Below are 27,909 nucleotides of genomic sequence, written 5' to 3'. Positions count from 1 at the left end.
CTATTAATGAATGGCCATGTTTCCCATTACAAATAATGTGGCAATATATATGCTGGTTTATTTTGGCACACTCTATTCTGTTTCATTAATCTATTTGTTTATTTTTGTACCAATATCACACTGTCTTGATTACTCTAGCTCTATAATAATCTGTAAAGAGAGTAAATGTCTTTCAGACTTTTTTTTTTTTTTTTTTTTTTTTTCAAGATTGGACCTTTGCATTTCCTAATGCACTTTAAATTCAGCTTGGTGACTTTTGAAATAAATAAATACCGAAATCCTAATGGTATTTTTATTGCAATCTCATTGGATCTCAGATTAGTGTGAAACGTTGGACACAGTGGCTCACACCTGTAGTCCCAGCACTTTGGGAGGCTGAGGCAAGTGGATCACTTGAGGTCAGAAGTTTGAGACCAGCCTGGTCAATATGGTGAAACCACATCGCAACTAAAAATACAAAAATTAGCTGGGTGCGGTGGCAGGCTCCAGTAATCCCAGCTACTCGGGAGCCTGAGGCAGGAGAATCACTTGAACCCAGGAGGCAAGATCGCAGTGAGCTGAGATCGCGCCACTGTACTTCAGTCTATGCGACAGAGCTAAACTCCATCTCAAAAAAAAAAAAAAAAAAAATTAGTGTGAAAATAAATAAAATATTTACAATGAGGCTTCCAAAACCTCATGAAATATCTTTTCATTTATATAGTTATTTAATTTTGGTAAAGAGATGTTTCACATTATTAGTTAGATTTATTCCCAGGTATATGATTTTTTTAATATTATAAATGATATTTTTGCAACTTTTAAAAATTCATTGTGCCTTATACATTTTGTTTATGACCTTTATATAGTGATATTGCACAATTCACTATTAATTTACATTTGTGGATGATTTTGGAATTTCTACATACATGATCATCTTGTTCTATAAATACTGACACATTTATTTCTCTTTTAACCATCCTTAGACTTTTTCCTTGTCTTAGTTTATTGGTTACATACTGAATTAAAATATTGTATTAAACAGCTGAACATAATCATCTTGTTGTTAATGTTGAGTGGATAGTTTTAATATTTCACTATAGTGTATGATTTTTCCTGTAGGTTATTTACTGATATTTTTTGTCAGAGTAAGGAACTTGCTTTCTGTTTCTAATTTGCAAAAAATTTTTTGTTTGTCTGTTTTAATCATAACTTAACACTGAATTTTACGAAATTATTTTTTGTGTCAATCAACATGATTTTATGACCATTATTTTTTATTTGATAATGTAGTGAATAATGTTGTTTATTTAACTATCCTTATCTACCTGGAATAAACCCCGCTTAGTCTTGTAGATAGAACTTTCTAATGTCTGTTAAGCAACTTCACAGACACATTGATTATGAACACATCAAAGTATTTCTTAAAATTTTTCACAAAGGAAGGAGCTTATGAACATGACAATTCAAATAATTCCTCTGAGAGACACATTTCATGGAGGGAAATGGCTGTAGTATGATTGCTAGATTGGATAAACTATAATGCAATAGCGGTTAAAAATTACAGACTCTTCATGAGGTTTGTTAAACGGCATTAGATTTTTCCTAAGACTGAACACTGTTAGGATTTTAGAAGTTTTGGTTTTTCAGTTCATTAATGTCAATCAGAAAATCGCTGGAGAATTTTATCAGGAATAGTAATTATTTCCAAATGGAGCACCTACCAAACCATGTTAGGCTATGAAATTCTTCCAGATTTTGGACAATTCATAAAATACTAACTAAATTATCCATTTATTATTTAGGAGTGTCATGGAAAACTATGAAACCTGCCTGAGATTTTTTTTTTAGTTGTAGGAGAAAAGAACTATAGTTCAAAACAGAAGTTTAAAAGAATAATAATGGAAAGAATAAAGATGCTTTCTGCTGGTACTTTATTGAATTCAGCTGATCTCTAATATCATGGCACATACCCTTTGATTCATCATTTACATTTCTAGCTATTTAACATAAGGAGACAATTATGTATGCTCACATTTGTAGCTATTAAGGTTTTTATGGTAACATGGCTTATACCAAAGAGAAACAAGAAAAGAATGAAAGAGAGAAAGAGGGAAAGGAGAAAGAAGGAAGGAAGGAAGGAAGGAAGGAAGGAAGGAAGGAAGGAAGGAAGGAAGGAAGGAAGGAAGGAAGGAAAAGATTTCAATGTCTATCACCAAGTGATATGGTTTGATCATGGCCCACCCAAATCCAGCCTTGAATTGTAACTCCCACAATTCCCACGTGTTGTAGGAGGGACCTGGTGGGAGGTAATTAAATCATAGGGGTGGGCCTTTCCAATGCTGTTCTCGTGATAGTGAATAAGTCTCACGAGATCTGGTGGTTTTATGAATAGGACTTCCCCTGCACAAGCTCTTTTAGCCTGCTGCCATGTAAGAGGTCCCTTTGTTCTTCCTTTGTCTTCAGCCATGATTGTAAGGCTCCCCAGCCATGTGAAACTGTAATTCCATTAAACCTCTTTCCTTTATAAATTACCCAGCCTCGTGTATGTCTTTATCAGTAGCATGAGAACAGACTAATATACCAAGGGAATAATTATATAATTAGGATCCATCAGTAAAATTAATTAATTCTCAGCAAACATTCAAATGACTAGTATAGGATACTTTTATTAACATGGGAAAATATTTGGTTGTTGTTAAATGAACAACAACCAAAAAAACCGGATTCCAATCCAGTAGAGTCTTATTTTAAAATAATCTATATACAAAAATGTATGTATAAAAATTACATATATAATAATGTGGAAAAATTATGTTAAATTATTTCTGGAATGGTACGCTATTTTTATTTTCTTTTTTGTTTTTATATCTTTCTTAAATATGTTTTTCTTATATAATAAGGCAAAAATAAACCTTGTAATAATACATTTTGTTGTAGTTAGACACAAATACAACATCCCCATATTGTCTTATAAATACCTCCAAAACCCTCTTAAAAAGAAGCTTCCTCCACGTGAAGCAATTCTTTACATGCATTACTGAATGTATGTTAAAAGGCCAAGAGGCCAGGCGCAGTGGCTTATGCCTGTAATCCCAGCACGTTTGGAGGCCAAGGCAGGTAGATCACTTGAGGTCAGGAGTTTGAGACCAGGCTGACCAACATGGTGAAACCCTGTCTCTACCAACAATACAAAATTTAGCCATGCATGGTGGCCGGTGCCTGTAATCCCAGCTACTCGGGAGGCTGAGGCAGGAGAATCACTTGAACCTAGGAGGAGGAGGTTGCAGTGAGTTGAGATCACACCACTCCATTCCAGCCTGAGCAACGAAGCTAGATTCCATCTCAAAAAATGAAAAAGGCTAAGAGAGTTATTCCATTTACCTTGTGTCCTATTTCCTACTTTGACTTATTGAGAATACAGCGTTAGTGTTTTTATTCTAAGCACACTTGCCACAAGTAGAACACATTATTTTACCATAGTCCATAGCACCCCATGTGCAAATCAGCTGTCAAGTAACCCACCAAATGCCATTTATCCAGTCCTCCTTACAACTGCTGGAGGTTCTGGAATTAAAGAGTAATTGGCTGGTTACTGCATTTTCTCCGCAGCAGCATTCTGTTACTCCATCAAGGATTAGAATTTACCTGTACAAAAGAGTCTGGCATAAGAGTGCAGTGGGCCTAAATGTCATCTAATCAATTGCAGCAACAACTCTAAAAAACAGAGTACTAATAAGTAGGCAAGGGTTTGTCTGAACCAACCAGATTACCATTATACGTTTAAAGAATGAGGTACCAAATCACAGTAACCAGCTGCCCTTGCAAGCCACCGTTTCTACGGAAGCCACGCACGAGTACAGGGTGCCGGACGCTGTCAAATTATTTCATTTTAGCAGGACTCCGATTGAAAACAATTATTGCTGCAGTGTTCCAAATCTACTTGTTCTTACTATCACTGCACACAATATCTCAAAAATAATGGACAGCTGAGAAAAATGAGGTATTTTCCCCATATGTAAGGTAGAAATCACTTTTCAAGTGTCTGTGTATATCTTTTGTTCATAAATAACATGGAATTTGGTGGTAGTACATATCTTCACTGTTGGCAATTACTATTTGCAGTAAAATAAGCTAATATGTATTTTTTCAGATCCTTCATAAAACCTCAACACAAATGCTCTTCATCAAATGACAAAATATTGAATGCATGAATAAAATCCCATCTATCCAGTTATCTAGGGAAGTGCATCATTTTAGATAACTAAATTACACAAATGGTTGGAATATCACTTCTTTTAACTTTTATTTTACATTCAGGGGTACATGTACAGGTTTTTTATATAGGTAAACTTGTGTCACAGGGGTTTGCTGTATGGATTATTTCATCACCCAAGTACTAAGCTTAGTATCCAAGAGTTATTTTTTCTGATCCTCTCTGTCCTCCTGCCCTGCACCATCAGGTAGGCCCTAGTGTCTGTGGTTCCCCTCTATTTATCCATGTGTTCTCATCATTTAGCTGCCATTTACAAGTGAGAACATGTGGTATCTGATTTTCTGTTCCTGCATTAGTTTTCTAAGGATAATAGCCTCCAGCTCCATTCATGTTCCTGCAAAGGACATGATCATGTAATTTTTTTATGGCTGCATAGTATTCCTTGGTGTATATGTACCACATTTTCTTTATTCAGTCTACCATTGATGGGCATTTAGGCTGATTCCATGTCTCTGCTATTGTGAATAGTACTGCAATGAATATACATGTGCATGTGTCTTTATAATAGAATGATTTCTATTCCTTTGGGTATATACCCAGTAATCCCATTACTGAATGGTAGGTCTGTTTTTAGATTTTTGAGGAGTTTCCACACTGCTTTCCATGTTCATTGAAATAATATACACTCCCAAAAACAGTATATAAGCATTCCCATTTCTCCACCACCTCTCCAGCGTCTGTTAGTTTTGACTTTTTAATAATAACCATTCTGACTGGTGTAAGATGATATCTCATTGTGGTTTTCATTTGCATTTATCTAATGATCAGTGATATTGATCTTCTTTCCATATGCTTGTGAGCTGCATGTATGTCTTCTTTTTAAACATGACTGTTCATGTTCTTTGCCTAATGTTTAATGAGGTTGTTTGTTTGTTGCAAATTTAAGTTCCTTATAGATGCTGGATATTAGACCCTCATCAGATGCATAGTTTGCAAGTCCTTTCTCTCATTCTGTAGGTTTTCTATTTACTATGGATCTGAAAGAAGAGAAGGTGCAGCAAAGAAGTCCCATAAGAAATAGCCAGTGGACCAATATCCTTGATGAACATAGATACAAAAATCCTCAACAAAATACTAGCAAATTGAATCCCACAGCACATCAAGAACCTAATCCACCATGATCTAGTAGCCTTTATCCCTGGGATGCGAGGTTGATTCCACATATGCAAATTAATAAATGTGATTCATCATATAAACAGAACTAAACACAAAAAACACGATTATCTCAATAGATGCAGAAAAGGCTTTTGATAAAACACAACATCGCTTTATGTTAAAAACACTCATTAAACTAGGTATTGAAGGAACATACTTCAAAATAATAAGTGCCATCTGTGACAAATCCACAACCAACATCATACTAAAATAGGCAAAAGCTGGAAGCATACCCCTTGAAAACTAGCACAAGACAAGGATGCCTTCTCTCACCACTCCTATTGAACATGGTGTTAGAAGTTCTGGCTAGAGCACTCAGGCAAGAGAAAGAAATTAAGAGCGTTCAAATAGGAAGAGAGTTAAGTCCAACTTTCCCTGTTTGCAGACAACATGATTCTATGTTTAGAAAACCCCATAGTCCCAGCCCAAATCCTTCAGTTGATAACAACTTCTGTAAAGTCTCAGGATACAAAATTAATGTGCAAAAATCACTAGCATTCCTATACACAAATATCCAAGCTGAGAGCCAATTCAGAAATGACACCCCATTCACAACTGCCACACGCACACACACACACAGACGCAGACACACACACACAAATAGGAAAACAGCTAATCAAGGAGGTGAAAGATCTCTACAAGGAGAACTACAAACCATGGCTCAAAAAATGACACAAACAAATGGAAAAACATTCCTTGCTCATGCATAGGAAGACTCAATGTCATTAAAATGAGTATACTGCCCAAAGCAATTTACAGATTCGGGAATCTGCTCTTTCTATCAAACTACCAATGACATTATTCACAGAACTAGAAAAAAACTATTTTAGAATTCATATGAAATCCAAAGGGAGCCCAAATAGCCAACTGAATCCTAAGCAAAAGGAACAAAGCTAGAGGCATCACATTACCCAGCTTCAAACTGTGTCACAGGAATACAGTAACCAAAATAGCATGATACTGCTACAAAAACAGACACACACATAGACCAACGGAACAGAATAGAGAATCCAGAAATAATGCTGTACACCTACAACCATCTGATCTTCAACAAAATTGACAAAAACAATCAATGGAAAAAGGACTCCCTATTTAATAAGTGATGTTGGGATAACTGGCTAGCTATACAGAAGTTTGAAACTGGTTATCCCTTTTTCCAACTTAATTTTTGTTTGATAACTTTTAAAAGTGATTGTGTATTTTCCCATATGAAACATAATGTAAACACTGCTGATATATTGCCTCAATTTTTATGATGTTCTATGGCTATAGAAGTTAAAGTCAATGAACAGAATGCATGTTGACCTTAGGCATCTGCTTCCTTAGGGAAAAATGTTCTGATTTTATTGTTTCCTTTTATTATTTGCAATTTTCTTTTAAGTGTGCAGAACTACATCTGGATAATCTGCATAGCACAGTTTTCTGCACATACACACACAAATTCAGAAAATTATCAACCTGACATTGCCATTAATAATATTTGTAGTATCATAGTCTTCATAGTATTACTTTCAAAACAATGTGTCATAGCCTCTTCCTTATTAGTCTGATCTCATCTGCTTTCTCATCATACCCATTTGTGCATAGTATATATGAAGGGTACTTAATTCTTAATATTTGTGGAATGTTATTTGCTGCCTTGCATGTATTTTTAATCTGAGACATAGCATACTGCTAATCATTTTCGCCAATTCAATACTATTTATATTTAATTTTTAACAAGTGTCTAGGTGCTAGCAAGGTTCTTGAATGTAACAACAGAATAAAAATTACATGTTTTCTTCAAGCAACAATAGATTTGCTTGTTTCAGGTCAATACTTCCACTGAGAACAATGAGAAAAACTGAAGATGATTTAGATAGAAATATATACTTGAAGACATTAGAGAGCAACCAAACCACCAAAGACTTGTGGAGCTGGGAGAATGTGCACAGGGTTGAGCCTGATATTTAGTGCTCCTCTGCTCCTCAAGCATTTACCTTTTTGAAAATAGCAGTTGAGGGAATAAGCAGGTGAGCAGGGAGTATTGCAGCATCACAGGAATGAGGGGTACTAAAACTAGAATCCTAAACTTGTTAAGGAAAAGAGACCCAAGTAAATACCCAAAGCTTTTAGTTTGAATACCAAAAGGCTACATACAGTCGGGGAGTAAGAATATGCCAGAAATTGACCACCACTTGTTAAGGCCTTCAGATTACAGATTCCAACTTGCTCAAGCTCTAATTAGATTAAGTAGATTACACTAATCAACCAATAGCTCAAAAGCCTGGCAGTAGCAAATTTAAGTCCTCTAGAGACGGAGATAAAAATTCAGAAACTCAAATTATGTTGACATTTTTATGCACAAAATTTGTCATCAACCTAAAACAACTAGGCCTATAAAATATTTCAAAGAACCAGGAAAAAATAGAATCAGAATTATAAGAGATTCTGATGTTGCAGTTACCAGGCATGGATTTTAAATAAGTATTATATATTATTTAAAATAACTTCATATAAAACCAAAATTCTATATCCAACAAAATTATTACTAAACTAAAAGACACAATGTAGAATTTCAGAAAACCGTAAACTACTTTAAAAAAAAGGAAATCATAGAAATGAAAAATACAATGACTAAAATTAGGAATTCAATAGAGAAGTTTAATATTTATACTGAATATCTATACTGAAGCACAGAGAGAAAAGGAATGGAAAACACACACTCAAAGAGTATAAATTATATATGAAACACAAAGAAAAAGCCAACTGTACATGAAGGTTAGAGTCTCAGTAAAAAGGAAATGAGATAATAATAGGAAGAGAATGGCCAAAAACATTTCAAAACTCACAAAATACATCAAGTCACAGATTCAACAAGTTTTAGGAATCTCAAATAAATCTAAACAAAATGTAGGCACCTTATCGTAATAGTGCAGAAAATGGAAGTAATTAATTAATTTTAAAAGCAGCCAGAGAAAAAACTAGGCATCTTGATATCAAAAGAGCAAAGAAGAATGACAGATGACTACTTAAAATTAATAATGGAAACTAGAAAAAAAGGAATGACATCTTCAAATTGCACAAAATAATTTCAAACCAGAATTGTATAGCCAAACAAAAAAAAATTGCTGAAAATGAAAGTAAGGGACTTTTACTGGCACTGTAAGTATTGTATATGTAGAAAATTCAATATAACCTACAGATAAACTATTTGAGTTATTATAATAAAGAGATTTATAAGATCACTGTCTACAAGGTCAATATAGAAAAAATATTTACATTTTTGTATAGGTGCAAAAAACAAGTTAAAAAAGTCAAAATGTACTATTAATGATAGCATCCAAACTGCAAAGTGCTAGAAATAAATACTTTTAAAGTGTGTAAGAACTCTGTAAAAAACAAACAAACAAACAAAACTATGAAACATTACTGACAAAATTAAAGATTACCTAAACAAATAGGGGGATATACTCTGTTCATGGAATTGAAAGACTGAATATTTTAAAATGCAATTTGCAATTATCTGTCAAATGGTGATAAAGTAATTTCACTCAGTAAAATTCCAATCAAAATCCCAGGAGATAATTTTTGGAAAATGGAAACCTGATTCTAACATTTGTTTAGAACTATAAAAATAACCAAGAAGATCTTGAAGGAAAAAAAGAACAGAGTTGGGTGACTTGCATTCTCAATTACCAAAATTTTTGAGTTTGTAGTAGTTAAGATATGAATATGGACACAATAACAGAAATAAACAAGTAACACAGAATAGATAATCTAGAAATGGACCCATATATATATATAAACACTGGAATATGAGAATGACAGAAAGAGCACAGGGAAAAATACTGTCTTTTCAACAAATTGTGTTGGATCAATTGAATATCTACATGGAAAGAAATAATCCCTGCCCTTTACCACACTGCATACAAAAATATCAATACCAGTAGATGGTAAATCTAAGTATAAAAGAGAAATAAAGTTTCTGATTAAAATTTTTTTTTGGCCTTGGGGATGAAAGAGATTTCTTCCCATGGTAGCATGAACCATTAAAGTTTAATAAAAATGGAGTACAATAAAATGAGAAATACATGTTACCCAAAAGACAGCATTAATAGAGTGAAAACACAAATTACCAAATGGCAAAAAGACATTTCTAATATCTACAACCACAGATATAACCAGGGCTTATATCTGGAATATTTTTCAACTTTAAAAATAAAAATAGACACATAGACCAATGGAACAGAATAAAGAATCCAGAAATAAAGCCAAATACTTACAGCCAACTGATCTTTGACAAAGCAAACAAAAACATAAAGTGAGGAAAAGACACCCTATTCAACAAACGGTGCTGGGGTAATCGGCAAGCCATGTGTAGAAGAATAAAACTGGATCCTCATCTTTCACCTTATACGAAAATCAACTCAAAATGGATCAAAGACTTAAATCTAAGACCTGAAACCATAAAGATTCTAGAAGATAACATTGAAAAAACCCTTCTAGACATTGACTTAGGCAAAGACTTCATGAACAAGAATCCAAAAGCAAATGCAACAAAAACAAAGATTAAATAGATGGGACTTAAATGTGCTAAAAAGCTTCTGCACAGCAAAAGAAATAATCAGTAGAGTTAATAGACAACCCACAGAGTGGTAGAAAATCTTCACAATCTGTCCATCCAACAAAAGAGTAATATCTAGAATCTATGAAGAACTCAAACAAATCAGCAAGAGAAAAACAAATAATCCCATCAAAAAGTGGGCTAAGGATATGAATAGACAATTCTCAAAAGAAGATATACAAATGGCCAACAAACATATGGAAAAATGCTCAACATTACTAATTATCAGGGAAATGCATATCAAAGCACAATGCAATACCACCTCACTCCTGCAAGCATGGCCACAATGAAAATATCAAAAAATAATAGATATTGGCATAGATGCGGTGAAAAGGGAATATTTTTACACTGTTGATAGGAAAGTAAACTAGTATAACCATTATGGAAAACAGTGTGGATATTCCTTAAATAACTAAAAGTAGATCTACCATTTGATCCAACAATCCCACTACTAGGTATCTACCCAGAGGAAAAGAAGTCATTATACAAAAAAGATACTTGCATATATATATATATACACACACACATACACATACACACACACACACACACAAATAGCAGATATATGTTTATAGCAGTACAATTTGCAAATGCAAAAATATGGAACCAGGCCAAATGCCCATCAATCAATGAGTGGACAAAGAAAACGTGATATTTATACATATATATATAAATACCATGGAATACTACTCAGCCATAAAAACGAACAAAATAATGGCATTCACAGCAACCTGGATGGAACTGGAGACTATTATTCTAAGTGAAGTAACTCAGGAACGGAAAAACCAAACATTGTATATTCTCACTCATTTGTGGAAACTAAGTTAAGAAGATACAAAAGCATAAGAACAATATATCGGACTTTAGGGACTCAGGGGAAAGGGCGTGGGGTGGCTTGGAATAAAACACTACACATCAGGTACAGTGTCCACTGCTCGGATGGTACACCAAAATCTCAGAAATCACCACTAAAGAACTTATTTATGTAACCAACACCGCCTGTTCCCCAAAGACTTATTGAAATACATAAATAAATAAATAAATAAATAAATAAGAGATGAAAGTTGAGAATAAAATAAAAAATAAATGAGCAAAAGACTTGAACAAGACTTCTTAAATGACCAATAAACATACAAAGAGTTTGTTGGCCTCAAAATACCAAGGAAATACACATGAAGTATACATTATGCTCACCAAAAGTAAACAAACTAGCAATACCAAGTGTTGGTTAGGATAGGACGTGGAGCAACAGAAATCATCATATCCTGTTGATGGAGATGTAGCTTGATATAACCACTTTGGAAAACTGGCAGTAGCTACTAAAGCTCAACAAATGTAGGCTTTGTGACCCAGCAATTAAGCAACTCAGTATATAACCAACAGAATTCTGTACTTATGCACACCCAAAGACCTGTAAAGGAATGTTTATCACAACACCGTTGAAGTGTCTATTCTCATCCTTAAATGTTCATTGCAGTCCTATTTGCAAGAATCCAAACTGAAAGTAATGCAAATGTTCAGCAATGCAAATACCTATGAATTTTGGAATATTCACAGAACTAAGTATCATTAAGCAATGAAAAACAAATGAGTAACTACGCATTCACCAAGAATGAATCTCACAAACATAATATTGACGAAAAATCCCAAACACAAAAGATAACATAGAGTGTGATTCCACTTATGTGCTATTCAAAAAAGTCAACATTGAATTATGGCGTGAGAAGTAAATATAGCAGTTATCTTCTGGTTGGGAGAAAAGTTGCTGGGAGGAGGCATGAGAGTACTTCTGGTATGCCATTTCCATAGATTTGGTCACTTTGTGAAAGTTTACAATTTGTGCCCTTTCTGTATGTGTATCTTAAGTCAATGTTTATTTAAAACATTTTTAAACATGCAAAATTCATCTATGGTGTTACAAATTAGAATAGCAATTACCTTTGAAGAGTGTCCTGGGCAGTGCTGGGGAGCAGGTCTGAAGGGGGCATTAAGGATGCTGTTGTAATGTTGTTACAGGGCCTGAATCATGTTTGCATTAATTCTTTCACTATGATTTGTGAGAATTTTAACATATATTTTAATAGACATTTATTAATAATTGTTTTAAAGTATATGAATTTTTGAATACATATTAATTTTTTGAATATTGTGTATGGGTGTGTTATATTTCACATTTTTAAAGTATTTTAAAAATATCATCTTAGTTCAATTTTTTGAACTGATGGGCAAAAAACCTGTCAATTATACAAACTATATTAAAAATTATTTCTCTAGGCTAGCCCTAAATGTGTGTAGAATAGAGTAAGGTTCTATATCATAAAATATATGTGCCTTTATGCAAATAATATTGCAGATGTGATCTTATCTGGCAATTGCTGGCAGCAAGAACAAGAGCTGAAGTTTGGGCCCACAAAACTATTTAAATTTCAATGGCTTGAAAACAAGATTTGCAGTCAGCAACTCTGGAAAAAGAAACAGCATTTTAATTTTAAAAGCAATATGCTTGGAGTGGGATGGGGTAATTAACAGCTTGAGTCTAAATTGTGGCTACTACCTGAATTAAAATATATGTTGGTCTTCCTGGAATAATGGTTGAGAGAGGCCATTACAGAACCAGAGGATCTTCCTAAGAATCACAATCTAACTAAAGAGACTATTAATGCAAATATCTCACACAAATATATTTTCTTCTGGCTCTGTGTCCCCCACTCCTAAGATGACTGGACAAGCCCCAATAAAAATGGGACAGAAGCAAAAACTGAATAAACACTCAAACACACACAATAAGTTGCCCTGTTTCCGGAGCAACATGACTCTATGATGTCAGTGGGGAGAAATTTCTCCTGCTTTAAAACAGAGGCAGTGGCATGCTGTAAACATGTGAAACCAGGAAAGAAGGAAACAGCACCATCATAAGCATAGCTGGTGGCCTATCATTAGCACTCCCCAGAACACCAGCCAATGCTAGACACTGCTGCAGTTTGACATCTCCTGACCTTGGAGGGTGACCACAGCTTCAGCTGCCATAGGAAATAGCAGCCACTGGAAGTGACTCAACAATGGACCCTTGGGCCATGGGTAAAGTCCTTTATGCATTTTGACAGACCATAAGAGACAATTTTTGTAAAGGCTGCAAGGACTTGAGTTTCTCATAAGTAGGTGGAGGATATAGGAGAGACAGAGAGGATTTTGGTGGTTTTTTAACTGTGGAAATTTCAAAGCAGGCCAAAATTATTGATGTTAATTTACCTTTTGAATCCCAAGATTATTAGAAAACACAGATTACATTACTAATAAGAATGAGCAACCTGATTATATAGATGTTTTCTCTTACCTAAATCTTGCCTATTTTCTAATTATCTAACTGAAAGTCGTGATTCTTCATTTTCTGATACATTACATCTAGAAAAGTACAATTCTTAAGCTGAAGCTTTTTAAAAATCTTTCCTTGACAAAATTCTTGTGAAATTTCTAAGGCCTAACAGCATAATATAACATCAAATGTCGCATGCAAAGCATGCCATTTGAAAGGAAGGGACTCTATGTAATCCCTTCTAAAATGTATTGCTCAGATTTAACTACAGTCAGGAATCCATAACAGAGCAACATTTCAGAACAAGACTGCTACCCAGAATTTGAAATCACACAAAATCTATCCAGTCTCTTTTGCCTTCACTCTTTGTTAACTTAAAAATATTGATGCTTACATTCTAAACTTCCAAAGAAATATTAAAGATAAAAACCTCTGAGTAAAGAATATGCCTGAGTATAACCATGACTAGAATACTGATATTCAACTGCTTCCTTCTAGAATCTAAGTTATAAGGCTTAAAAAGAAAAAACTACATCCACATCAGAGATGGCAGAAGTGTACAATGACATGCTATGAAATTAGTGGAACTTCTAGCAAAAATAATCCAGCTGAAGCTAGAATAATTAATTTGCCCAAGAGTCAACTCATAACCCTCTTTCCCAAGAAAGCAAGGTAGTAAGAAAATACCTACAGGAAATTATGGCAGAACTACAGCAACTTCCTAAAACATTGAGGAGAAAACGCTGGCGATTAGGGTAGCTGACAGTTTAGTGGAAGAGAATGCCTGTGGGGTCTCCTTCCCACTGGGAATCAAAGCAGTAGGAAAGGGAAGCCGTGAGAGGGCATGTGTGGCCACGGCAATGACAGTCAGTGGCAGCAGGGCTGTTTCCTGAGGTAGCAAGACCTCAGCTGAGAAAGCAAGTGTCACCATTTTTTTTACATGTATTTAGCTACTCATTTATATTTATTTAACAGCTTTAATTGAGGTATAATGTATACAATTTGATGAGTTTGGACACATGCAAATACCCATGAGAGTATCAACATAATCAAGATAATTAACATATCCAACACCTCCCAAAATTTTCATGCATTCTTCTGTTTTTTGTCACCTTTGTGCCAAGAAGGGAGAAGACAGACCCTCCAGGTTAGCTTGAATGGAAGATATTAATGTTCTCTGGTGTAGTGCCAGATGTTCAAACTGCTCACATTTCCAGTTCCTCTCCACTTTCCTGAGGTTATAGACGCATAGGACTGGTCACATAAACTTATATTAATATATGTCCATAAAAAGGCTTATGCCAGTCCCAAGCAGGGAATAACCTACAATGTCCATCAAAACAGAATGGATAAATAAATGGTGTAATAGTTATCCAACAAAATTATACCCACTGATTTAAAAACATGAATGATGATACCTGCAACAATGTACCTGAGTGTCAAAAAATTTACTTTCAAAAACATGTACATCAAAGAATACATTTTTGTGAGAATGCCCATCTTTATACAATTTAAAACAGGCAAAACCAACCTATGGTTATGGAAATCAGAACGATGGCTATCTATGGGGAATTATCTGAATGGAGACATAAGATAATTTCTAGGGTAATAATGTTTTATGTCGTAATATTTGCATCCATTTATCAAAATTCATTGAATTTAATCCCTAATATCTATGCATTTCACAGTATGTAATTTCTACTTCAAGTTTATAAAAACAGCGTGATATCTGGAAGATGGTGGAATAAAACTTTTCTGCACTTGTCCTCTCTCAGGAAACTTACCTGGAACTATCCATGCACAAAAATATACAAGAGCTAAGGAGTCCAGGTAAGAGATTACAATATCTCAGTGTAGCATAGAAATAAGGAAAGACACATTGAAGAGAGCAATAAAGTCTCACATTACTGGCATCATCTCTCCCTCAAGCCTGTATAGCGTAGCAAGGAGAGAGACACTTTCTGCCTGAGAAAAAGAATGAGTTCTTGACTTTGCTACAGATCTTAGCACCAGGCCTGCCCCAGTAAAATCCAGATCAGGCTATTCTTCATAGCTCAGGCTTCAGGCTAGCCTCTATGACCCAAGGCATCAGGCCCATCCTATTGCCAGGCTGATTCCCATAGCCACAGACTCCATGCCTATCCTACCACCAGGCCTTGGCATCAGGTTTGCCCCCATGACCCAGTGCTCCAGCAGACCAAGAGTCCAGGCCTGCCTTAGTAGGCCCTAGTGCCAGGCTGGAACCCATGGACCAAGGCTCTAGGACCACTCTGGTGGATGCAGGCTCCAGGACTGCCTCAGCACCAGACTGGTGCCTGCAGTCCCAGGTTTCACTGGACCCAGTGTCCAGGCTGCCCCAGAAAATCTAGGGATCCAGTTCACCTGAGTAAACCCCAGTCCTAGGCTGGCCTCTGTGGGCAGACTCAAGGCCTATCCCTGAACAGTCAGTTTACAAGCCCACCTTAGTGGGCCCTGACACTCAGATGGCCCATGTGAACTCAGGCTACAGGTCTGCCCCCAGCAAACCCAAACTCCAGGCCATCCCATGTGGAGCCAATTCCAGGCCTACTCACTTGTTGACCCAGGTACCAGGTTACTCTGCCCAAGGACTCCAGCAGCAAGCCTACACATGGTATCTAAGTCAGGCTGCCTAGAATTTCTAGACAGGCTAATTTATGAAGAGCTCTTCCTGCCAAAGCCATTCTGTAAAGGCTGGAAAGATGCTTACTTCCTAAAATGTGTAGATATCAGCACGAGGCCACAAAAATCATGAATAATTAGAGAAACATGACACCACAAAAGGAGCAAAATAAAGCACCAGTAATGAACCCTAAAGAAATGAAGATCTATTAACTGCTTGACAAAGAATTCAAAATAATCATCTTAAATAAGCTCATTGATGTTCGGCACAGTGGCTCATACCTGTTATCCTAGCACTTTAGGAGGCCAAGGCAGGTTGATCACTTGAGGCCAGGAGTTTGAGACCAGCCTGACCAACATAGTGAAACTTCATCCCTACTAAAAATAGAAAAATTAGCCAGGCATGGTGGTGAGCACCTGTAATCCCAGCTACTCGGGAGGCTGAGGCAGGAGAATCACTTGAACCCAGGAGGCAGAGGTTGCAGTGAGCCAAGATCATGCCATTGCACTCTGGCCTGGACAACAAGAGTGAGACACTTGTCCAAAAAAAAAAGCAGCTCATTGAGCTATAAGAAATAACTAAATGCTATTAGATATTAAGATAACTAAATGATATTAGAAAAACAATAAATGAACAAAGTGAGAAGTTCAAAGAAGAGATAGAAACCATAAAAAAGAACCAAACAGAAATTCTGGAACTAAAGAACACAATGAATGTACTGAAAAATTTCATAGAGAGCTATTCAACAGCAGACCCAATCAATCATAAGAAAGAATCTGTGAGCTTTAAGCCAGATGACTTTAATTATTCAGTCAGGGGAACAAAAGGAAAGAGAATTTTTAAAAGTTAAGGAAGATTATAGGATTTATGGGACATCATAAAGCAAACCAATATACACATTTCAGGGTATCAGAAGGAGGAGAAAGAGAAGGGGACAGAATGCTTGCTTTCAGTAAAAAACGACAGAAGACTTTTCAAATCTGGAAAGGGAAATGAACCCCTAGATCCATGAAGCCCAAAGAACTTCAAATATATTAAATACCAGAAGATCTTCACCAAGATCCATTATTATCAAATTCTCAAAAGTCAGTGACAAATGGAATTTTGTAAGCAACAAGAAAAAATCAGTTTGTCACATTCAAGGAACCCCCATACAACTGTTAGTGTATTTCTCAGCAGAAATTTTGTAGGCCAGGAGAAAATGGGATAATGTATTCAAAATAGTAAAAGAAAAAAACTTTCAACCAAAAATACCATACCCAACAAGGTTGCCCTTCAAAAATATTTGTTAAAAAAGATAAATTTTTTCAGACAAACAAAAACTGAGGGAGTTAATCACACTAGATTTGCCTTACAAGAAATGTAAAATAAAGTTTCTCAGGTTGAAACAAACATATGCTGACAACATGAGAACATACAAAAATGTAAAACTTCCTGTAAAGTTTTGATACCCTACTGTCAAGTTTAGATACTCTACTAAACTGTAATATAGCCAGAATACTGTAATCATGGTTTATAAATCACTTTTAACTCATGTAAGTTAAAATACAAAGAATTAAAAGTAACTATAGCTATAACAATCTGTTAATTTGATACAAAATATATTTAAAAACATGAATTGTTACATCAATAACATAAAGTATAAGGAGGTGAAAAGTTAAAATACAGAGTTTTTGTATTCAATATAAGTTATCAGCTTAAAATAGACTGCTATAACAATTAGATGTTTATGTAAGCCCCATGGCAACCACAAGGAAAAAAGCCTGTAGATGACACACAAAAGATAAGAAAAAAATAATGAAATCATGGCACTAAAAAAATTAACAAATCATGACAAAAGACAGCAAAAGAGGGAGAATGGAATAAAGGAACTACAAAAGAGTTAGAAAACGTTTTTAAAATGGAAGTGGTAAATCCTTACCTATCAACAATTACCTTAAATGTTAAGTGGATTAAATTCTCCAGTAAAAAAAATACAGCTCAGGAAAAGCAGGGAAAAAAAAGAAAATAATGTTACAAATAATTTTTAAAAATGTAAATATATATGTGTGTAAACACATACATACACACACATTGGCTGGGTAGATTTTTAAAAAACAGAAACTCAACTAAATACTGCCTACAATAAACTGATTTTAGTTGATGCTATGGTTTAAGTGTTTGTGTCTGCTTCAAAATTCATTTTGAAACTTGATCTCCAATGCAACAGTATGAAGAGGTGAGGCCTAAGGAGTGATTTGACTATGAGGGCAAAGCTCCCCTAGAAGGGACTAGTGCCTTTTAAAAGGGCTTGAGGGAGTGAGTTTGCCCCTTCCATCCCTTTTTCCCTTCCACCTTTCACCATGTGAGAACACAGCCATCATGGAAGCAGAGGGAAAGCCTTCGTCAGAAGCCAAATCTACTAAGACTTTGATCTTTAGACTTCTAGTTTCTACAACTGTCAGAAATAAATTTATATTATTTATAAATTACTGACTCTGTGGTATTTTTGTTACAGCAGCAGAAACAGACAGATGGAAAAAGGTATTCCATGAAAATAGTAACCAAAAGAGAGCTGGAGTGGCTATACTTACATCAGAAAAAAATTGATTTTTAAGTCAAAAACTGTAAAGAAAGACAAAAACAATCACTGACTTATGATAAAGGGGTCAATTCATCTAGAAGACAGAACAATTATAAATATATATGCACTCAAATTGGAGCTCCTAAATATATAAATATAAACAGAACTAAAGAGAAAAATAGAAATACACTAATAATAATGGACTCCAATATTCCTCTTTCAGGGAAAGTATTATGTTTGGTGGAAAACAATTCAGGCATTCCTCAAAAAATTAAAAATAGAACTGCCACGTGACTCAACAATCCCTCTTATGTATATACCCAAATGAATGGAAATCAGTACTGTATAACAAAAATATAGCCACACTACCATGTTCGTTGCAATCAGTACTGTATAACAACAATATAGCCGCACTACCATGTTCATTGCAATCAGTACCATATAACAAAAATATAGATGCACTCCCATGTTCATTGCAATCAGTACTGTATAACAAAAATATATGCGGACTCCCATGTTCATCGCAATCAGTACTGTATAACAAAAATAGAGCCGCACTCCCATGTTCATTGCAGCATTATTGACAATAGCCAAGATATGGACAATAGCCAAGATATGTGACAACACTGATGAAACTGGAAACCATTACGCAAATGAAATAAGCCAAGTACAGAAAAACAAACAACTCACGATCTTGCTTATATGTGTAACCTTAAAAAAAAAGTTGAACTCACACAAGCGGAAAGTAGAATGATGGTTATGGGGAGGGGCAGGAGATGGGGACATGTTGACTAAAGGGTACAAAAATTCAAGTATATAGGAAGAATAATTTCTGAAGATCTATCAGCATGGTGACTATAGTTGATAATAACATATTATATATTTGAATATTGCTAAAAGAGTGGATCTTAAATGTTCTCAGCACAAATAATAACTATGAGAGTTGATGCATATGATGCTAGCTTAATCAATTTTTAATGTATACAAATATTACAACATTATGGTATACCCCATAAATATATATATTATATTTGTGAATATGCCTTAATAAAGCTGGCAGAAAAAAATGGCAAAAAAATTTCTGCACACTCTGACTCAGTTGTACGTCCCTCTTTGCTTTACAAATCTATGGCATCCCTCTAATATGTAAAACAAGTATGTATAGCAAGCACTTTCTTATGTTCTTATGTTAAACATGACTCAATTATTTCCATATTTATGATTTTATTGATTACTTCTGCTATTAATTTTATTCTGAGGGGGCTGTGTGTGTGTGTGCGTGTGTGCATGTAGAATGAAAGGGATGATTCAGTATCTATTGTATAATGGGAGATCTTTTTTCCTTTTGTTTTTCCAAAAGGCAACTCTTTTTATCCCTCAATCTCAGATAACACACACTGCAGGGAAGTTACCAAACACAAAAATCTAGCTTTTCTGTTGACTGCACCCATGCAAAATAAAGCTGCTTCCTTTGGGCTAGACTAAAATCACAAGATAAGAATTGTTAATTTAACTGCTCCAGTAACTTTCTATGAACTGAATGCTTAATAAACTTAAATGGAAAAGGAACCATTTTATCTTGTTATTATCTTATACTTGTTCTAAGAAGCCCATTTATATGGAGGCTTTTTGTACAAAGAAAAGTAATCATTTCAACCCTATCAACTTCAAGATAAATGGAAAAAATCCTTATCCCCTGTTCACATTTTATGATATTAAATGTACTCATCCTAATATTGCTCTGGTAACAAGCCCTGTAGAATATACACCTCCTGAAAGTAGATGTCAACAACAACAAAAAAAGATTCATGAAAAGAAGGAATATATGTCATCCTTATTGAATTATTATGTTTAAGGGAAAATATGCAAATGAAAACTTCTTAAAATAGAAGTAGACAGCAAAATAAATTCCATGAAAGTTATCCTTCCTTCGTTCAGCTCTGGGAGGTCCTCCTTTGAGAGGCTCTGTATGGCAAAAGTTTCATTCAATACGTGGTTATTTCTTGTAATCATTCTTTCAAACACCTTCCAGTATACATTTTCTGTCTATTTCCAGCATTTTCACCTAGTTCAGGCACACTTTTCATCTCCTCTGGATGATACTAAAGACCTCCTAGATCTAATGCTCCCAGGACTGCAGCATTAATCTTGCTAACCAATACCACCACAAAACTGAGCACACTCAATTCTTGCTCAAAAACCTATAGACATTCCTAGTGTTCAATAAACTAGCTTAGCCTTCTAAAACTAATGCATGACTAGCGCAGACTTACTCAATCACCTTTGTGTCTCCCAATCCTCCACACGTCTATACTTTGAAAACTGTAATTAGAAGGAATTTGTTCTAGCCATAGAAAATCAAACTGTAGAGTTGTATTAAAAAGTGTGATAAAGTTACTGTTTTCTCATGTCCCTCATCCCATTTTTAAGTAATAACTACTGTTCATATGCCAAGGTGTATTCTTCCTACCACAAAGAAAAGACACTTGCATATTGTATATGTAAAGAGAGATAAAAGTAGATTTACAATTTGAGACTTGACTTTTTCCTGTTTAATTTTTTGACATAAATATTTTTCCAAGTCATTTGTAATTTATCTCATTCTGTATTATCATTGCCTTTATTCTGTTAATACGCTATACTATAATGTATTTAATTGGTACCTATTAATAGATAGTCAGTTTCCTTTTTTTTTACACTTTTATATAATGCTGATCTTTGTATCCATATCTTAGATGCACATTTGCAAAAGAATCTATAGGGTAATTTTATAAATATGAAATAATTTAATCGAATATCATGGTTATATTTATTTTGAAAAATATTGCCAAATTGTGTTACAAGAAGCCTGACCCTATTTATGCCTATTCCCCACTCTCTCGTGTGACAACAGTAGGTAATATAAATTACTTTAATCTCTCCACTCTAATAGATAAAGAATGGCATGCCAGCTTCACATTTCCATTTTTAAAATCATGAGTTGGAATGTTTTTGCTAATGTGAATGGATCACAATAGATCTCTTTCCTGGACTACTTGCTTATACTCTGCCAGAATTTCTATCTTCCTATTGCTAGAAACTTCCCACTTAATACTATTATAACTTTACTGCACCCCATAAGTTTCAGTAAGTTGTGTTTTCATATTTGTTTGAAAACACAACTTACTGATATTCTTTAAATTCCCTTTTGATTTTTTTCTTTGACTCAATGATTGTTCAAGAGTGTGTTAGTTTCCACATATTTGTAATTTTTTCATTTTCTTATTGTTATTTATTTAGTTTTATTCCATACTGGTTGTGATGCATCAGGGGCCCATCTGGAGTGGCTACTGCAAAGATGCTGGCTGCAGCAGGGGAGGTGCGGTCGGGGCTGCACACTCCTCAGAGACTGTGGGAGACACGAACAGGCAGAAGAGCCTTGCCCCCTTCTGAGTTGCTGGGGTGGGAGGCCCACACTCCCGGGTGCAGCTGCAACCAGCCATGGCTGCGGACCCGGGCGTCTCTGTGCTCTCCCGGCCCAGGAAGCCTCCTCCGCCCCCAGTCTCAGAAGTGCCTACTTCTGCTGCCTGGCCTCTTTCTGCTCCTGGCAGCCACTCCGATTTCGGAGAAAAGTTGTGGCAGAATGCAGGCGCTGTCATGACCTGGCTGGGTGTGCACACGCTTGGGGTGATGCTGACATGCCAGCCTCCTGCCACTTCAGCCCCCTGTAGACTTTGGTTGCCAAAGAGCATAGGAGGGAGGCCAAGGGGGAGCTAAGAGCAGTTTGGCACGGACCTGCAGGTAGGTGTCCAAAGTTGTAAACAGCCAAAGTGCCATGAATGACATATAGATGGTGGCAGGAAGCAGACAGGCTCCTGGGTGGAAAGGGGCAGGCCCCCAATGAAGCACCACCTTCAAGCCAGGGATGGTCTGAAGCCTGGGGGTGGGGCTGTCAGTTCTGCAGACTGGAATGAGAATTTATGGCGCTTTTTCTGCCCGCCCATGGCTGCCCATGGACCAATCAGCATGCACTTAATCCCCTCTGAAGACCATTAAAACCCCACACTCAGCCAGACTCGAGCAAATGACAGGACAACTTGCCTGTGGATAGGAGCTGCCCATTCCAGGTCTTTTCTCCATTGAGGGCTGCGTAGACATTGGGATAGCCTGCCTGTGAATAGAAGCTACTCACTCTGGGTCCGCTCTCTGCTAACAGCTGCCCACTCATTGGAACTACCTGCCTGTGGATAGGAGCTACCCACTCTAGGTCTCCTTAGAGCTGTACTGTCACTCAATAAAGCACCTCTTCACCTTGCTCACCCTCCAGTTGTCCACATACCTCTTTCTTCCTGGACATGGGACAAGAACTCAGACCCATCAACTGGTGAGAGTAAAAGCGCTGTAACACAACCAGAGCTGAAACACACCTCCCACTTACCACATTGCAGGTGATGAGAAGAAGAGAAGAGAGAGGAGAGAAGAGCTGCAGCCCTTCGGGGAGCCCAGACCTAGGAGCTCCTGGAGCAAGGGCTGTGACATCCTCTTTGGGGCTCTGTGGCTACTGGTATCTGCAAGCTTCCAGCTGCTTCCAGATTCCTGTTGCCTTCAGTGGATGCTGCTTGTGGTATGCCTGGTCTAGCCACAGCCTCGCAGGGAACCAGCGTCTGTGATGGCACCTGGAGCTGCCCACTCCTCAGCAGCTGACATTCCTGGCTGTGCACAGTGGCTGGACCCCGTGCTCACTTGCTCACACACGCTTCGCCACTCTGCGCCAGGCTAACCCTTGGCAGGCATGGGGTCTGGGCTGGTAGGATGAACCTAGCACAGCCTGCCAGGCCAAGTGGGAATGAGCTCAGTGGGCCTGAGCAAAACTCAAGCAAAGGCTCCACTGGCCACAGAGGCTTCCAGCTAGAAAAGCAACACCCCAAAGATCCTGTGACCATTGGAAAAGATACTTGGTATGAATTGGATCTTCTTAAGTTGGTTAAGATTTGTTTTGTGATCCAACATGTGATCTATAGTGGAGAGTGGTCTGTATGTGCTGGAAAAAAATGTATTTCCTGCTGTTGGATAGAATGCTTTATATATGTCTGTTTGATTCATTTGGTCTGTAGTGTTACTCAAGTCCACTGTTTCCTTATTAACTTTGTCTGGAAATTCTGTCTATTATTGAAAGTGGGATATTGAAGTCTCCTGCTATTTTGTATTTTTGTAAATTTCTTCTTTCAGGTTTATTTTATATACTTGGGTGTCTTGGTGTTAGATACAGATATATTAAGATCTTTTTATTAAGGAATTTAGTTTATTTCAATTTTAAGTCGTCAGTAAGGAAGAATTAACTATTGTCATTTTTGTGTTTATCTTCTAGTTTTTTTGTCCTTCATTTTTCCCTTTGCTGTCTTCTTTTGCACTTCTTTTTTGTATCGATAGTTTTTTTTATTTCTATTTTCCTTTTGTGTAACTTCCATAGATATTTTCTTTGAGGTCACCAAGGGATAAAGCAGGTCTCGTGGTGATAAATTTCTTCAGCTTTTGTTTGTCTGAGAATGTCTTTATCTCCCTTTCATTTTTGCAGGACAAGTTTGCTGGGTATACTACTCATGTTGGCAGGCATTTCTCTTTCAGCATCTTGAACATGTCATCCCTTTCCCTTCTGACATCACAGGTTTCTGCTGGAAATCCCCTGGTAGTGGGATTACCTTCTTGGTCAGCTCTTAGATGCAAGCTAATTAAAAGCCTGAACCATGGGTGGTAACGGGGAAAGTTGAGCTATTACATATCAGCCAAATCCCTTCCATTGAGAAATTTGGAGCTGAATGTTTTAGCCGGCTAATAAAACCACTTATTTGTTTTTGTGGTCCTGGGGAACTCACAAATGCCATGCCCTGCCAGCTCATAGGGGTAGGGGATTTAGTAGCTACTCTTTTGGTTGGGATTTAAAAGTTGAGGTGCTACATGGGTGGTCCAACTCTTCACTCCTCAGAGAGAAGTGTGGAATTGAGGGTTTCCTTTCAATTGTAAGGTTCTGTGCCTGGAGTGAGGTTTGTAGTAGAGGTGTATTTCAGCTTTCCTACCCATGTCGTGTGGATATTTTCTCAGTTGCATGGTGTGTATGAGTTTGTCAACCAGTTCTCTCAAAGGTAATTCGTCTAGAAAAACCCATCATCCTGCTGACATCCTCTATTCCATACATTTGAAAACTTAAATGAATTGCAATATTTCTTTAAAAAACATGTTAAATCTGACTGAATACATAATATTTTACTGTTTACAAATAATATTTTTACCATTGTCAGCTTCTGCACTAAAACAAGGTGAAATAAAGATTAGACATGAAGAAATCAATTTCACAAATGATATGATTAGGTACATCAAAAATTGAAGAAAAATAGAAAATTATTAGAAGTAATAAGAATCAGTTAGTTTGCTAAAAATACAATTCTAACACAAAATTACTTATTTCACAATTAATAATCAGTAGAAAACTTTGTTTTAAAAAGATACTTTTAAATAATTGCAACAAATAATATAAAGTTTCTAGGAATAAGTATTCCCAAATATCTAGTAGAACTGCATGGAAAATGCTGTAAAACTTTATTAAAAACATTTTTGAAACATTATAAATTAAACGTAAAATACAGTCATAGATAAGATTAACATCATAAAGATGTTAATGTATTGAATATAATTAAAATAAGATTTCTAATAGTATTTCAGATGAGGGTAACAAACTGATTTTAAAAAATATTTAAGAGCAAAGGATCAAATATATCCAAGACTATTTGGAAGAAATACTAATTTTGATTGGTACACGAGGAGTTTTCGTACTGCCTACCGAGGGTCATGATGAAACTATGGCAAAAAAAAAAAAAAAAAAAAAAAAGACAGTATAGTGTTGACACAGGAATGAACAAAGGGATCAACTACACAAAACGGAGATTCCAGGAAAAAAAGTATCACATAAATACTGTAACTTGATATAAACCAGAGGCTGTATTAAAATTACAAATGAGAAAGAAATGATGGGACCATTCAACTATGGTACAGGAAAAATTATTCAAATGGTATAAAGTAAATTTCCGTAATACTTTACAGAAATGAGAGTGTTCATACATGTGTGCATGCAAACATGTGCACATGCACACACGCACACACACACAAACACACCCCTCCAGATGGGTTAAAATGTAAATTGGAAAAGCAGGTCATAAAAAATGTTAAAAGAAAATATAAAAAGATATATTTGAAATCAAGGTATGGATGCATTTTTGTTATGAAAGATGATAAGTTAGGAACCATGAGAGGGAGAATTAGACTACATCAAAGCTAAAAACTTCGATATATGAAAAGATGTCATTTAAAAAGTCAAATTGCAAGCCAATTACTGAAGATTATATTTGCAGGGCATATAATTGATAAAGGCATTTGAATACAGAATATGTCAAAAAATTAGGTAAGTAAGAAATGTACAAGCAACACAACAGAAAAATAGATCCATGTGAAAAAGCAATTTCAAACTGTGTAATCACAAAACATGCATGTAAAAATATGCTTAATCTCACAAAATTGAGAAATTCATTTTTGAACAAGAAGATAATATTTAACGTGTTCAGATAAGCAAAATTTAAAAGACGAATATCTGACCATCAAAGTTTTTGGCAAGACTGTAGAGAAACTAGAATGCACATACACTGTTGATGAAAGTGCAAATAACCTCAACCAATTTGGAATATAACTTGGCAATATCTTGTAATATTGAACATTCAAATAGCCTACCCTATTGTCCAGCAATTTTAATTCAATATTACTTGGAGGAACTGTGACACTCATGCATAAGGAAACACATATACCATATTACAAGATTGCTCATTGCATTATTGTTTTTAGCAGGCAAAAAAAGAAAGCCCAAAATATTTCACTGGCAAGTGAGTAAATAAATTGTGTTGTGCTTACAGAATAAAATAATGTAAAACAACCATTAAAAACACATGCACTACATGTGTACTGGATGTACACATATCAATATGGATAATTGTGAAAATGTAACCACACTTTCTTAAAGTTAACAATGATCATTGCAATGTTAGTGTTTTGTAAGACGAAGCATCTTGATTCTATTTTACTGCTTCAGAACAGCAGGACAAAATGGGCAGCCACTAACCAAGTTTATTGGGTGGTAACTTACTTCTAAGACTGAGGAAGAGAGAAAATTTGTACATGCATACATTTTACTTTTCCACTTTATTTTGAAGTCTTAAAAATCAAAGCTCCCAAACCTAAGAGCATTACCAAAATTTGGTATTCAGTTGAGTGTCTACCACCAAAATTTTAACAAGAGATGACCTGAATTACTTCCATGTCATTAGCATTCTGTTTGCTTCCATAATGATTTCTGTGTGATTTTATATTCAGAAGCACAATTGCATAGATTATAAACACAAAATTGATTAGAAAAATGCACTACAGAAAAAGTCCATTATCTTCAATAGATAAGACTATGATTACTTTTCAAAATGCTTTTTAAAAGTATAGCATATAAACTAATGATATTCTTTTTCAGTATACATTTTCCTACATATATAATAAAAATTAAAATGTTTATTTAAGATGGAAAGAGCAGGATAATTTGCACAGTGTCTTCTTTCCTGAGGTTTTTAAGTTCCAAAACTGCCAGACACATCTTTAGCTTGGTGCTTTAACAAGCATAAAAGGTCATTTATCCAAGGTCATTATAGCCGACTTCCACAGAAGGATAAGCAGTCATGTAGAAATTATTTAAATGACCACAGAAGCACATGCCAATTTAGCTTGGTATTTTGCATGATCCCAATTGACCACTTTCCTACATATTATAGCAATACTTCAGAAAACTGACCTTTGGAGAAAAGATGATATATATTTTTTTCAAACTCTGTTAGGTAAACAAAGAAGCACTATTATCACCACAAGCATACGTGTACACCCATGTGCACATACACACACACATGCACACGCACACACCTCCTGGAAGATGCTCAGCTTAAAGCTTGAGCACAAGATTCTCTTATCCTATTTAAGGCAGGATTGGAAAAAATTATCTCTGTACCTAGTTCAAAGCTTTGCTTTATTAGGTGTGTGATATTAAACCATTTTTTTCTCTTAATTCAGAAATGAGAGCAAAAGTCACTACCACTTCTAGGTTTCAGAGTATAGTACCTAACTAACGTTTTATGTATTTCTTTTTTTTTTTTTTAATTTATTTATTATTATTATTATACTTTTAGTTGTAGGGCATGTGCATAACATGGTTTGTTACATATGTATATTTGTGCTGTTAGTCTTTGGCTGCAACCCATCAACTCTCGTCATTTACATCAGGTATAACTCCCAATGCAACTCCTCCCTCCCCTCCCAGCGA

General features: G+C 35.7%; 1 long non-coding RNA gene across 2 annotated transcripts; it reads left to right on the top strand.

Moving 5' to 3' along the window:
* Positions 1-12,849: 12,849 nt before the first annotated feature.
* LOC103882662 lies at positions 12,850-27,695 on the top strand. 2 transcript variants are annotated; one of them, XR_004183356.1, is made up of 3 exons: positions 12,850-13,094; positions 15,018-15,159; positions 27,660-27,695. It is a non-coding gene; the product is annotated as an uncharacterized LOC103882662 (long non-coding RNA). The 2 variants fall into 2 exon arrangements; XR_001900340.3 differs by lacking the exon at positions 27,660-27,695 and adding an exon at positions 18,180-18,323.
* The last annotated feature ends 214 nt before the right edge of the window (positions 27,696-27,909 follow it).

This window comes from Papio anubis, chromosome 4, assembly GCF_008728515.1.
Source record: "Papio anubis isolate 15944 chromosome 4, Panubis1.0, whole genome shotgun sequence".
NCBI classification, from domain to species: domain Eukaryota; kingdom Metazoa; phylum Chordata; class Mammalia; order Primates; family Cercopithecidae; genus Papio; species Papio anubis.
Note: the sequence above shows the minus strand (reverse complement) of the source record. Positions and strands in the feature narration are given on the sequence as shown.